Source organism: Cryptomeria japonica, chromosome 5 (genome assembly GCF_030272615.1).
Source record: "Cryptomeria japonica chromosome 5, Sugi_1.0, whole genome shotgun sequence".
NCBI classification, from domain to species: domain Eukaryota; kingdom Viridiplantae; phylum Streptophyta; class Pinopsida; order Cupressales; family Cupressaceae; genus Cryptomeria; species Cryptomeria japonica.
In genome coordinates, this window is record NC_081409.1 from 587259401 (window position 1) to 587275038 (window position 15638).

General features: G+C 35.4%; 1 long non-coding RNA gene across 1 annotated transcript in view; it reads left to right on the top strand.

Moving 5' to 3' along the window:
• LOC131029529 (uncharacterized) overlaps nucleotides 1-15638 on the top strand; it is a 168758-nt gene that overhangs the window by 125887 nt on the left and 27233 nt on the right. Inside the window, exon 4 of the long non-coding RNA XR_009372639.1 lies at nucleotides 14754-14869. This is a non-coding gene — a long non-coding RNA (uncharacterized LOC131029529). The remainder of the gene's footprint in view (nucleotides 1-14753; nucleotides 14870-15638) is intronic.

Below are 15638 nucleotides of genomic sequence, written 5' to 3' on the forward strand. Positions count from 1 at the left end.
ATCCGACAATAAGATGCAAATTATTTGAGCCAATTAGACCGATTGCAATAGTACTAGCCTAACAACAAGTACTAATAATGAGATTCATCCATATGTGAGTATAATATGCCTTGCGCCTAATAATATATTGGCAAGTGATGTATTTCTATGTTAGATTTGGTTCAATATTCAATCTTTATTTATTCTTATTTTTGTCTTATTTATACTAATAGTCACCTATTTATTCCTTTGAGATTAGGATTTATTCCTCTACAAGCATGGAAATAACCCCCAAAATTCAAATTATTACTTTTCTACCTACTTTTACTAGTTACTATGAGCTAACCTAGGACATGTTTCATGTGACATTTTGTTATGTCATAGTATTTAAAGACATTCATTGTGCACTAAAACATAAGGAAAAATAAAAGATGGAAATTAGATGATTGATAAAATATTTATTGTTGAATAACTTAACCAAATTTGAATCATCATACAATCCACTTACATGTCTACAAGCACATCATTTTTTCACTGTTTTTTATCTTTCTTGTCACCATTAATTTGATCCACTAAGGGATTTGATCAAGGAGAATATATTCACTTTTTTGAGTTGACAAGCTCTTTAATGTGTATCTAGACACTACCTTGATAGATTGAGATCTCGAGAAGGTGAAAATAGAACAAATTATAAGGTATAGCATCTTCAAATTATTCCCATGCATCATAGATGAATTTCAAGGTTGTTTAGATCAATTACATGATGTGACATTTGAAGAGGTTTTTGTACCAATTTAGACTCTAAGATATCCAACAAAACCAAGATAACTATTTTTTTTATAATGATGGACCATTGTACAACAGTAGCAGCATTGTTTATTCATTATCAATTTTAGAGTCAAGTGTATTGTTGTCACAAAAGTTTGCACCCTTGCCTAAGCTATTAACTAAGACAACCTTGTGAAACATGGAAACAACCTCCAAGTGTGGGACCTTGACAAGTAAGGTTAAATCTCTAGAGAATGTCGACTTCCTTTCCAATTAGGTTGTAGTGTTGAACCAACCCAACACTTGTAAAACCTACTTCTAAACCTATTTTATGATTTGCAAAGGAAAAGGGAAGAAGGAATGCAAGAAAGTAAATGAAGGTGATGCACCAGGATTGAAGTTGGTCTTCCCTTGCCCATGACTACACAAAACATCAAAGAAAGACACTCAAATGTACACAAATCTCTAACTTGATTAGTTTCCTAAAGATTCACATGAAGGTTAGAAATCATACAATATTAAAAAGAAGAAAAAATCACAATGTAACACCTATGAGATAAATTAACACAATCATACAATCTAGAAACAAAGAAAAGTATTCAGATACAGAGGCAAATCATTCTTGTACAAGATATTTGAAGAGACAAGTTAAAATAGGTAGCTTTATTAATGTAAGGCAAGGCAAAATTTTAGATACAGAAAAGCATGAATTCTATACGAGAAAAGGGAGAAGAACCTTTTACAAGATTACAAAATTTGCCTTTATAGTGCAGGCATAACTCAAATTAGGTGTTTAACTTAGAAAATCCTAATCAACTAGGGTTAAATTATAACAGGAACAAAAAACATGAATCAGATGGAAGATTTATTTCTTGCATGCTGGGGAAAATCCACTCCATTTGAGAAGGACAAAAAGAAGTGTTGCTACAGTCAATGAAGGGTACGAGGTATTAAAATCTGGGTGACTATCACTGGGATAGCGTCTATGAATTCTCTGTCGAGATGAGAAGGTCTTCTACAAACAATAAATGAGCATGGGCAACCTTGAGAAGCGTCTATAGAGCCTAGATGGAGTAATGGAAATCGTGTAACAAGTTGAAGTGATTGGATCAAAATCAGATCGGATCTGCACTGCAAATGGGGTCAAAAATAAATGTTGGCCTACTGGTCGAGAATTACCTTGGGCACTTGTTTGAAAGAAAACATTCGATTTAATTTTGAATGCAAGCCATCAAATTTGGTCTTCATGTGAAGATGGACAAAAGAGATACATCATGGAATCCTATATAACAGGCGATCAAAACATCGCCATCGATATACATCTACATGGCAAAATAAATGGTTGAGATTGAATGAGGGGTCCCTATGAAAATAATCACCATCGCAAATTGAAGAGAGTCTGCTAATGGTTGATAAGGCACATGCTGGTGAAAAGAGGATCTAGACCAATGGAATGACCCCACGTTGAACCATCGATGAGATTGAGAAGCATCAATGGGACCATCTCCTTGGTCTCATTGATGTCGATTGTATTTCTCTATCAGATAGACATCAACATTCCAAGGAGACAAAATTTGAGTCTCCTTGATGTCGATTCAAACATTGGCGAGAACCCCTTTGAATGTTGACAATGCCACTTGTAAACTCGTTGGTCAAACCTTGGCATGTCGGAGAGATGAGCCTTGAAGTCTCATTGATAGCCTATAAACATATGATGGAAAATTTCTCTATGGATTGATGACATCATCGGTAGACCCGTTGGTGATACATTAGCACTACAGAAATACAAAACTTAAAGTCTCATCAATGTTGATGAAAGTAAGATTGTTGCACAAAAGATAAACTGCTAGAGAAGACTTGTCGACATCATAGAGACCGATGAAGCAATCTTATTGAGGCGAACGAATGTGGCCTTAAGGACCTCAATGTGTCAAGGGGATAAGCCTTGAGGTCTCACTAATAGCCAATAGCGATGAGAATTCTTGGTAGCTTTGGGGAGACATCCTCATTTCAGGGAGGCAAATTTTTTATCTCTCTAACCCTGAGAGGATAATAGGTTATTCTTTGATGATAGCATGTAACAAGGGGTTGACATTGGAATGTTTAAAGGGCCCTCCAACTGATTGACTTAAGTGATACAACTAGAGATGTTATCCCTCCACCTCGTGGTGTATTTGGGTTCTTGGAAAAGACCACACGGGGGCAAGAGGTAAGATGAAACTTAATAAATTTGGCCACCCTTCCATCCCACGATCAAAGCTGGATGATGTCATCACACCCATGAGGGAGCGAGGTGTGGGAAGAGCTATGGTGTTAAGGTTGAACTTGTGAGTAGATAAGATGGGGTCAGTTTGGGAATGATTAAGTGGCCTTAGATCGGTGACCTTAAGTGATACAACCGGTTGGACAAGTCAACAAAAAAATAAAAAGAACAAGGCTAAAGCATGAGGGCTTGGGGTTTAGGGCTTAAGTCTTAGGGGTTTATACTAGTTAAGTTGCATAGGGTCTAAACCATTTGTGATCTCTCAGATCGGTTATAATTGATGGCTTTAAGGGTGACATAAAATGTCAACATTTTTTGTGGCTTTGAGGGGATGTAAGCCCACTTGGATATTACCAGATGCTTGTAGAATACATTGGGCGTAGAGTCACATCCTGCAGCAAATCAAGAAAACCCTCTTTTATGTAACCTGCAAAAGATCAAATTTTTGCCATTCCAAGGGGAACAACTTGTGCTTGAGGACTTCTTGGAAAACAAGAACACCTAGCTAATATTTTCATTACTACAATAAGAGACAATTGATGCTTTTGCCTCTATCAAAGATGATCCTTTTGAAGGAGTTGATCTCCCTCATGTCATAGTTGCATTTACCACCCAACTACAATGGTTGAAGTCTCTTGTATTCATGCACTAGATTTTACATACGGCTCATATGGTGAAAGGACACTTCACCATTCACCTTGCCACCATAAGGGATCCATAGAAAATAAGCCTCTGAAACATCTAGAGATGCATCAAGCGTACATATAGCAGCAAAGGGGAAGTATGTAAGGTGTAGGCCAATATCAAAAGAACTAACCCTTACAGAAGAGAAAGCACCCTTTTCACACAAGGGAGGGTCATTATTACCATAATTTTCTTGCTCCAGGAATGAGTTGAAACCAAAATAAAAGGTCTCAAACTCACATGGTGATGGAAATTATACCATACCTTTTCCTTGATCTGCATAAGGAGGCTCCTCAAGCACATCAAACTAAAAACTTTAAAACTCGTGTATATTGTCAAGTTGAGAAACCAAGGGACTATTTTCTTGACCAATATGTTATTGCTCAACATTGTCAAACTTGGTATGTTGGTCCAAGGTGAAGCATTCAAATCTAGACATGTTGCCCCTAATGTCAAAAGTAACATATTTGCCTTGAAGGAAGGCCTCATATTCAATCTTATCACGTTCAGGGACAGGTGATCCAACATACATCATAATCACATGTGCTAATATCCAACTCGTCAACACAAATCTCAGGTTTATGAGACACTTCATAGGAAGATCTAAAATCTTCATATTGCTTCTCTATTTTTATTTCCTCCTTTTGGAAATTGTTCGACATGAACTCGGACTTGTGGCACCATCTATCCTCCATACTATATACAACAACAATATTACTTCTTGTGGCCTCTTCAACATTAGTTTTCTACTTTGAAACTACCACTAGTCTGGGTGTACACATATCCTTCTCCTCATGATCCATGAAGAAAGGAAGATAATTAAATGAGAGGACTACGTCCTCTTCTTTACTTTCGCACTCCCCTTGTCTAATGGCCTGTTTTTGCAACCGATCATCCTACATATCTTCTTGCAGCATATTTGATTCCTCCTCCCTTGGAGCATGTAGCCACAACAAAGCTAAGTTATGCATCCTCATTTTGTTGCGTATGAGAACCATCTGCCCTCCATACAACAAGTCCACCTTTGAAGAGGGAAATGGTGTTAGGAAAAGAAGGCCTAGGTGGTGGGGCATTTTTCAAATGGCACTGAGGGGTTTGAATAGTGGGTTGATGGCCTCTAAAAATTGAAAAATAATATTGATGAGCCTCCTCTTTTACAGGCTCTTCAAAAGTTTCCCCTTGATTAATTGTAGGTTCTTGAACTGAAATAGGTTTTCTAAAACTTGGAAATGCAAATTTTCAAGGCTCTTGAAAAGAAGGGGGGTTCATAAAACATGGAATTTTAAATTTGGGAGGTTTAGGAGATTTACCTTGTGTAAAGTGTGGAAATTTATGCTCATGGACCTTTCCTTTCATAGGTTGATGCATTGTCTTTAAGGGGGCTTGTCTAAAACTAGGAATTGAAGAAGCTAATTGAGTCTCCAACCTATGAACTTGGGAGATCAAAACCCTCATCTACTCCACTTTAGTAGTTGTCTCCCTTGCAAGATTCTCCTCATATTGCCTCCTTTGTGCCTCCAATTCCTGCTCATGAAGATAGGCTTGATAAGCCAATTCCTCCTACTACATATAAAACTCATGTTGCTTCTCTATTTCCCTTATCTTTATGTGGAAGGACCTCATATATTCCTCAAGGTCAAATGGCATCTGCTAAAGGATACCTTATGTTTGATTAGAAGGGAAGGCATATCGATTAAAGGAAAAACTAGCCTTTTGGGACTACAAATGAGCTTGGTTATCTTTCCAAGAAGGCTAAGCAGGGGTGGGTGGGTGGTAAGCATTAGGAAAATACCCATATATTGTTGAAGTAAAGTCCCTTGGGTTGAAACTAGGAGCATTCCTAGTTTGATATCGTTGGCAAGGAGGAGAATAACAACGTGCATTCTCATAGAATGGTGGGGAATAAAAGGTGTTTATTTGATATGTATCTATTATATATCATCTAGAAGGGCAAGATTGGTTCTAATAAAACATTTGAAGGATAGACATGTCTGCTTTGCCAAGGATTGAAAACATACCAAATTTAAGCTGTCAAAATTAATTTTAAAGTCACCAGGTGCTTGAAGGATACCTCTCTAAGGCTTGATGGACTGAAGAACACACCAAATCTTTAGTTTGGCTTGGGCTCGAGACTGCTTGACCAGTAGATTTCTTCTCAGAGTCTCTAGTTATTTGAAAATGTTACCTCCAAAGGCATAAATTGTTGATGCACACACACACACACCCCAAATATTAGCAAGCAACAAAAAAATTTGAACTCAAATCGTTCAAATTGTCCCATCGGGCATGCTAGAAACTATTATCACAAAATTTTATGCCCTTGTCTGAGCTATTAACTCAAACAACCTTGTGAAACATGGAAACAAACTCCAAGTGTGGGACCTTGACAAGTGAGGTTGAATCTCCGGAGGTCGGCTTCCTTTCCAATCAGGGTGTAGTGTTGAACCAACCCAACACTTGTAAAACCTACTTCTAAACTTATTTTATTGATTTGTAAAGGAAAAGAGAAGAAGGAATGCATGAAATTAAATGAAGGTGATGTACCAGGATTGAAGTTGGTCTTCCCCTACCTATGATTGCACAAAACATCAAATAAAGACACTTATATGTACACAAATCTTTGACTTGACGAGTCTCTTAAAGATACACATGAAGGTTAGAAATCATACAATATTAAAATGAAGAAACATTCATAATGTAACACCTATGATATATTAACACGATCATACAATCTAGAAACAAAGAAAAGTATTCAGATATAGAGGTAAATTATTCTTCCATAAGATATCTGAAGAGACAAGGTAAAATAGATAGCTTTATTAATGTGAGGCAAGTAAAAATCACAGATACAGAAAATCATGAATTCTATATGAGAAAAGGGAGAAGAACGCTTTACAAGATTATAAAATTCGCCTTTATAGTGCAAGCATAACTCAAATTAGATGTTTAACTTAGAAACCCCTAATCGGTTAGGGTTAGTTTACAGCAAGAACGAAAAACATGAATCTAATGTAAGATTTATTGCTTGTGTGTTGGGGTATATCCACTCCATATGAGAAGGATGAAAATAAGTGTTGCTACAGTCGATGAACAGTAGGAGGCATTAAAATTTAGCCAACTTTGTCACTGAGATAGCATCTGCAAATTCTCTGTCAAGATGAGAAGGTCTTCTACACACAATAAATGAGCATGGGTAGCCTTGAGAAGCGTTTGCAAAGCCTAGATGGAGTAATGTAAATCATCCTGTATCAAGTTGAAGTGGTTGGATCAAGATTAGATCAGATTTGCACCACTAACAAGGTCAAAATTGAATTTTGATCTACTAGTTGGCAACTACCCCAGGCACCTATTTGAAATCAAATGTTCCATTTAATTTTGAATGCAAGCCATTATATTTGGTCTTCACTCAGAGATGGACAATGCATATGCATCCTAGAATCCTACATAACAAGCAATTAAAACATTGGCATCGATCTCCATCTACACAACAAAATAAATGGTCAAGATTGAATGAGGGGTCCCTATGAAAACCATCTCCATTGCAAATTGGAGATATTCCCCCGATGGCTAATAAGGTGCATGTCGACAAAGAAAGGACCTAGACTAATAGAATGGCCCCACATCGACCTTGTGTCAAAGCCTACAACTTCCAGCCCATCTTTTTCCCATTGAACCATCGATGAGATTGAGAACCATCAATGGGACCATCTCCTTGGTCTCATCGATGTTGATTGTATTACTCTATTAGACAAAAATTATATTTCAAGGAGAAAATTTTTGAGTCTCCTCACTGCCGAGTCAAACATTAGTGGGAACCCCTTTGAATATTGACGATGCCACCTATAAACTCATCGGTGAGACCCAGACATGTTGGGGAGATGAGTCTTGAAGTCTCACCAATAGACGATAAACATATGGCAAAAAATTCTTGTGGATTGATGACATCAATGGTAGACCCGTCGATGAGATATTGACACTACAAAAAGAAAAAAAAATTAAGGTCTCATTGATGTCGATGGAAGAAAGCTTTCTTCCCAGATGATAGACTATTGGAGTGTTATTGCATTTTGGGGGGACGGGATTCAGTCTTACCGATGCAAATGGAACATGGCTTTGTATACTTCATCAGGAAGACCTGTCGACATTGTATAGAGTGATGAAGTGGTCTTATCAAGGTAGATGAATGTGGCCTTAAGGACCTCATTGGGGAGACCTCATCATGTTGAGGGGACGAGCCTTGAGCTCTCATCGATAGCCAATAGCAGTGACAATGCTTGGCAGCTTGCGCTTTGTCGAGGAGACATCCTCATTTCGAGGAGGAAAATTCTTGGTCTCTCTGACCTTGATAGGATAATAGGTTCCACTTTAACGGGGGTGGGTAACAAGGGGCCAAAACAAGAAATTTTAAAGGGCCCTCCAACCAGTTGACTTAAGTGATGCAATCGAAGATGTTATACCTCCACCTCGTAGCATATTTGGGGTCTTGGAAAAGACGACATCATGGTGAGGTGTAAGATGAAGCTTAAGCAATTCGGCCACCCTTCCATCCCATAGTCAAAGTTGGATGATGTCATCACGCTCGAGAGGGAGTGGAGTGAGGGAAGGGCTAAGGCTTCAAGGTCAACCATAGATAAGCAGATAAGATGGGGCTAACTTGGGAATGATTAAGTAGCCTTCGGCTAGTGACCTTAAGGTATACAATTGGCTGGACAAGTCAACAAAAAAAAAAAAAAAAGAAGAAGAACAAGGCCAAAGCATGAGGACTTGTTGTTTAGGGTTTAAGCCTTAAAGGATTAGATTGGTTGATGTGCAGAGGGTCCAAGCCATTTATGATCTCTCATATCAGTTATTGATGATGGTTTTAAGGGTGACATGTAAATGTCAACATGTATTTATCCTTCTATTTAATTATCACAATTATTTTAGATCTATTATATGCCTTGACTTTATAGCCTAGGTTAAATATTATTTGATTACATTTATTTAATTATCCTAGATAATTCATGTAAAATATATTTACGTCTGTTATGAACCTAATATTTCAAAGATACAACTTATGATTTATTTTCCTTCATTAAGGTTCAAGATAATTTTCCTAATTACTTATCTTCAATGTCAGTTTTTCACAGAGTATTATTGTGTCATTGTCTCTTCATTCATTTATCTACTTCTTTTAGGGTTTTACATTCATATTATTTAATATTATGTTTCTCCCATCCTACCCATCCTTTCTTTGGTCTTTAAGGTTGCATATCACATTTATTTCAAAATTTATCATTTATTTTTTATTCTATATCAAACCTTAGGTCATTTTATAGCATCATTTTTTTCCTTTAAAGACTTACATAATTTCTTACAATTGGCACACCTCCAAAGGTTTGTGTCTCATTAATGCATATTTTGTTATAGATTATGTAATGTCCCAAGCTTTCACTAAATACATCAAGTGAAATTATTTTGTGTTATAAATGTGGCATTAGCATGTCACATTGCACACCCACATGAACAAGGTATCATGATATTGCATAATGACACATAAGGCGTGTATCACCAATGTATAACATGGCAAGATAAATGGAAGACTTAGTAAAGCATGGGTTGTTATTGTGATGAGCATAAAATAAAAGTGTAGTGGAAATGTGGAGTTCCTCTACAAATTTATAACTAATGGAAATGTCTTCATAACCTCTACTTCCTTGCATTACATACTTTGGAGTTTGGGTGCAACATTGTGACCTATAAAACTTTAGAGGCTAAGAAAATTTTGTCAAACTTTGGATCTAAAGCACATTCTATTGGAATTTAGATTCTAAATTCCTTTATGCATCATTTTAGTCTTTTAGGTTTGGATCACATCATTTTAGACTTAAAAACCCAAAGAAAACTTACAACACTTCAAACTTTAATGTTTAAATTACATTTCTTTGGGGTCTGTGGTGCCCCTCCCTGATTCATCTTGCCTTTTTGTACATCAAAGGAATATATTAATCTAGCTTAGTCTACTTTATGATGATTTGATGGTATCATGTTATGTACTAACCCTATTTCATGATTGTATTGGATATGATGATGGATCTACATTTGATCATTATTCATGACAGATCATATTGCTTATGGGATTTTGATGACATTATGATTATGCTAACCCTACTCTATGATTATGATGACTGATTTGATGCTACGATGTTTGTGATTGTCTTCTAGTGTCTTCGTGATTAGAGACAATGCCATACCACTCAATGTGAGCACGATATGATGTTGTGATTCTCTATCACTTTCTTGATTATTTATGAAGTATATGTATTGTATATATGTTGTATTGTGTTTAGTGGTGCATGCAGGATTGCAGGTACCAGACATCGACTCCACCTGGTCTCACGGGTTTGAGCATGTCTTTATCCCAATGGCAAGTTGTTGGAGATGGCATGTGTTTCCCTCTCATACTCTAGGCTTAAGTTGATACCCTTGTCAATTAGTGTCTTGGCTTGAGTCATCAGTCTGTGTCATGTGGTATGTTGTTCAGTCTTATGTAAGGTTGCCTTGTGAGTTTTTGATTATTTATTAATTAATAATTAATTGGTTTATATAGTTTATAAATATTAAATTAAATCAATTGATGACATTAATATTTAATATTAATGTGCGATTATTATTATTGGCGAGAATTATTAAATAATGGTTAGTATGAATACAATATATTTATACATATTTATTTTTTGGGAGTTTATAATTAATTATTATTAATTGGTGGAATTATATTAGTTAAGTATTTATGCTTATCAGTACATCCATTTATTAATTAATTATTTATTTGATTATTTTATATAAATGTGGGAGATATTTATAGTATTGAGTTTGACTTATATTGGCTAGAGCATTTATATGTATTTGTACATTTAACTATTTGTTTATTGTTTATCTATTTATTTATTTATTTATTTATTTTTGGCTCATCTATTTATTGGTTATTTATTATTTATTTGTATTGGTTTTGACTTATTAGTTGAGCTTTTGATTTATTGGATTATTTATTTATTTATTTATTGTTGGATTATTTATTGTTTTGACTATTTATTTATTTACTTATTTGTATTGTTGTTTTATTTATTTTTTATTATTCATGTAGCTACCCCATGTTATGATTGGCCCTCTTGGGAGTTTTGATTGTGAGGATAATATTATTTAATTGTTATTTATTTATTTATGTTAACTATGGTTTTATATTTAATTGAAGCATTTATTTATATTGCCTTTGACTTATTTTATTGGGCTTTGATTTATTATTATTGTTTATTATATTATTATTATTATTACATTCTCTTGTTACTAATTGAGTAATTAAATATTATGTTTATACCTACCCTATTATTTTATGGTTGAGATTCGAGGGTAAGTAAATAATATTATTTTATATTCTTACCTCGATTTTTGGTAGGGGGGTTATTATAGAATATATTTTATTAGAATATTTTGATTGGAATGAGATTCTATTTATTGGCTTTGTGAGCATTTTTGTGGGTGTGTTTCTGGATATCTTTCTGTGACTTTTGGATTTTAGAATTGCTTGGAGGGAGAATTGCTTGGTCGGGTTGAATTTTGGAAAGCTTGTTGGTTTGGATTTTTGCTCTTCTACGATTGCATTACCATCACTCTACTTCCAGGTTGGAGATCTTTTTCCATTCTTGCATTTTAATTTTTGAAAAGACTTGTTTTCTTCATGGTTGTTAAAAGATTGCTTGGGGAGATTTGGGAATGAATGATTATTCTATTTTCACTAATTGGGAATATTTTGGGGAAAAGATTTATATATGATTTTATGAATCTATGTGTTTTATTATCGGAAACGGGTATTTGTGTATGTTAATATGTTGATTATAAGTTGCATGTGAATGTATGGTGATAACAGTTGGTTTTGTGAGGTTTATTTGTTGTTGCATACCATGTTTTGTGCCCATTTAGTTTGATTAGATCTCAAGTGGCTATGTCTATAATCATTTATGTGCAAGTTATTGTCAATATAAGTTGGAATTCTTGGATGTGTTGTATTGTTGGCCTTAAGAAGGCTTTGTTTTGGTTTCTTATTGGCTTTTAGTCACTTCTTGGTCGTATTTATGTCATTCTAAGGCATGTGCCCGAATCTGGGCAAATTTGAGTATCTCTATATCTCATTTTTTTGTGAGTTGGTTCTCTATACAATAGCGCTACTCTAGGCTTCAATAGCGTCAAAGTAGTGTCAGCGGATTTCTGCGTTGGCTTTTGAGTCCCTCAGTTGATTTCTCTGCTTGGTCTTTATTCCAAAGGCTTGTTTTGTTATGTTTGATGGTTCTGGGGAATTGTGTCATTTATTTGTGATATGTGTGAATTTATTTGGGCTCCGAAAAATGGTTTTGTGCTTTTCCGTTGTGGTTTTGATATGTTTCTCTAGCAAGTTGAGTGATTCCTTGTTGTTGAGGATGGTTAATTGTAGCTCCACCGAGAGGTTATGTTGTGCCTCGTTCTGGAGGATCATTCTATGTTATTGGATTCATGTATTGCCCCTATTTATGTGTATTTGACATTCTTGAGGCTCTCTTTATTGTTTCATTTTGGCATTATGAGCTTATGGCTTGATCCTTGTGAAGTGGCTCTTGGTTGTATGTTGATGGCTACCTTTGTGATTCAGTTGTATCAATTTTGTAATGACTTTTAATGCTTCCCATGTTGAGTTTCGTGTTGTTGTAAGATTTATCTTGTTATGTTTTTTACCCTATGGTCTTGGTCCGTGTTTGGGAGAGTGGGCTCTTGCATGTGTTGGACCTAGGTTACACTAGTACATTGGAGTAGTTTTCTGATGAGCTATGAGATTTCTTTTGTTTTGTCAGATTAATTTGTTTTTTTTTCAAAAATTACACTATGTTCATTGTAATTCCGACGTGTTAAAATTTCACATTGGAATTCGGATGAAAAACCGACGAAAATTTCCAACCGGCTATGGGATCTCTTTTTCTTTGTTGGTTTTATTTTTTATTTTTTTTAAAGTATACCTCGTGTTCGTCGGAATTCAGATGTTTTGAAATTTCACGTCGGCATCCTGACAAACACGGATTTTACCTGTGGATCGGCATATGTTGGTTTGATGATTTTCACAACATCTTGATTTCTTCTTACTCATCGGGATAGCATAAGTCGATGACCTCTCTTCTTGCTAATCGGTGCGAGTTATCCCGCTAGTCTCATTGGGCATCAGGATAGCTTAAAATGTGTTCAGGCAATGGGCATGATTTCCCTGATGTCTTTTCCCTCGACGTAGATCCTCCCGATACGTTATGTCTCCTAAGCATAAGCTTTGACCCTTTATCGTTGTAACCTTTGCCGATGTGTTTTACTTTTGCCAGTGTCCAGCGGGATAAGTCTTACTAATAACATCATCGGCTATTGACAATACAAGATTTATCCATTGCCACTTGTGTGCGTTCTGGCGATGGACTTCATCGATGTATTCTATCTCGATCGCATTCTTCTACTTGTGTGTTACCATCGGGTTGACTTTTGCCAATAGTGCAGATCTCATATTTCATGTCAGAATTTCGATGAACATGTGGTATTTTTTTTAAAAAAAGTAATTACGCACCATCATTATATGCGGGCTCAGGATGCAAAAATTGGGAGGAAGTGGGCATAATTGCTGCAAATAGATGCTCAACAACAACTATACAAGAGGTTGGTCCTTTCGTTCTTGTCATCAAGATTTTTTTGCAAGTTCTTTTGATTTCTTTGCATTCTCTTGTTCACTTTGTTTAATGGTATCGACTTTGGCAAAATATGGATCCTCAACCTCCTTAACCTCTCCATTTTGTGGCTACCAGTTATAAAGACAAGTCGCTGGACATACCAATCTCCCCAATTATGATTCACTCTCTTTCTGTCATCAAAATCTTTAATATTATTTGAGATTGATCCATCACAAGGAAATCCATACATCCGATAAATTGGCTTTACTATCCTTTTCTCAAATTTGATATAATTTGATTTTGTGTAATGAGAATCCCAAACAGAAGTCCATAATTGAACAGGTTGCTCCTCCTCTTGGTTGTTTCTGACGTTAAGCCTCAATTCCTCAGGCCACATACCCCTAAAACGTCCATAGAATAAGATTAAATGCATCAATAATGAGTAAAACTTAAAATTAGCGCAATTATTAGGGCACAATTGCTGTAGATAGATGTTCGGCAACAACTGTACAAGAGGTTGGCCCTTTCGTTCTTGTCATCAAGATTTTTTTGCAAGTTCTTTTGCTTTCCTTGTATTCTCTTGTTCACTTTGTTTAATTGTATCTGCTTTAGCAAAATATGGACCCTCAACCTCCTTAACCTCCCCATTCTATGGCTGCCAGTTAAAAAGACAAGTCGCGTCATAGCTTCTAAAGGAGTCAACAATTCTCTGTGACTATAAACCCTTCCAGCCCTCAAAATAGCCCTTTGTATGGAAGCAACTTTTCTAGGTCCAAGGCTAGCTACAAATTGTAGAGGAGAAAAAATCCATTCATGTGATGCTACTAGGTTTATGTCAACACCAACTTGGTTGGTTACTGTAACCATTACCTATTCAACATCTTCATGCTTGTCATCTAGACTAAGGAAATGTTCCAATGAATGAAGCCTCAATAATAATATCTCTTTGCCAGGACCACATAATGTTGCAACCATGGCCAATGGATTCAGAAGAAACCAACCAAGAGCCACAACATGCCTCACAATCCCATAATGTTTTCCCTATACATTGAATTCATCATCATAAAACACAAGGTGAAACGAGTCCTAATGGATATTGGTTCTATCATGTAGAATCATTTTGAGTTGGAGGCTTGAAATATGAATAATTTATCTCATTTTATTGCTAAGTTACGTATTTTGTTATGGGTTAATAGAAATTTGGGTATTGTAAAGAACTTCAAAAGAAAGTAGAATCTAATCAAACAGTATATTTCATTTGATTTTATCAAGAATTTTGACTAGTTTTCTTCATAATGTGTAACTTGTATAGTTTATCTTAATATTGTCTTTCTTGTATCATGTAGCAGTTTTGGAAGAATTATCATAACTTTCATTTGAACCGTTGGATCTTTCTATAAACCGGAGGATAAGTCTATAACAATGATATCAAGAGACTGATTGGAGAGATTGGCTTCATTATAAGGTAAGGGTAGCCTTTGTCATATTTGTCTTCCTCAAAGTATGGTTGGTGTCTATTAAGTTATTGTCTTTTAAGGGTATTTTGAAGATTGAGAAGAGACTTTTGATGGGTATTAATCTCATTGTTGTCAAGTATGCCTGATTGGAATTGAATGTTTCCAAGGTTTATATGCATCGGAGGGTAAATGATTCCTGAGATTGTCACTTCAATTAAATAATTACTGAAAACTTTGAATTGCTTGCTGGTAAATTAATGCTTTAAATAAAAGGTTACTTTATTATAAGTATGATTTCTTAATTGAGATTACTCTGAAAACACCTAATTAAATTATCTTCAAACAATAGTAGACCAACGCTTTCACCCCTGACATAATGTTGCAGTTAGTCTTACTGAATTTAACTTTACTCTAAAAGATCAATAAGACAAAATGAAGCTTGACATCCAATCCTTCAAACTGAAACTTAACCCAAACTATAATAACATATGATAGCACATTGAAACAATTTAAATGGATATATTTATCATAGGGAACTAATCAAACAATAAAAAAGATAAATACCATCAGAGATGAAAAACACTTGATCTTTGTATTAAAATAAACGTAAGATAATCAACTAATTACATATAGCACAATGTCTTTTCACCAGTTTGGCATTTCCAAAAAATAAACCCCGAGAGTATTGTATATAATTGCATCTCTGAATCTATCTCTCATTTCATCAAAAGATCCTCTATATATACATATGAGGATTCAGTTTCAAAATGAAAGGGC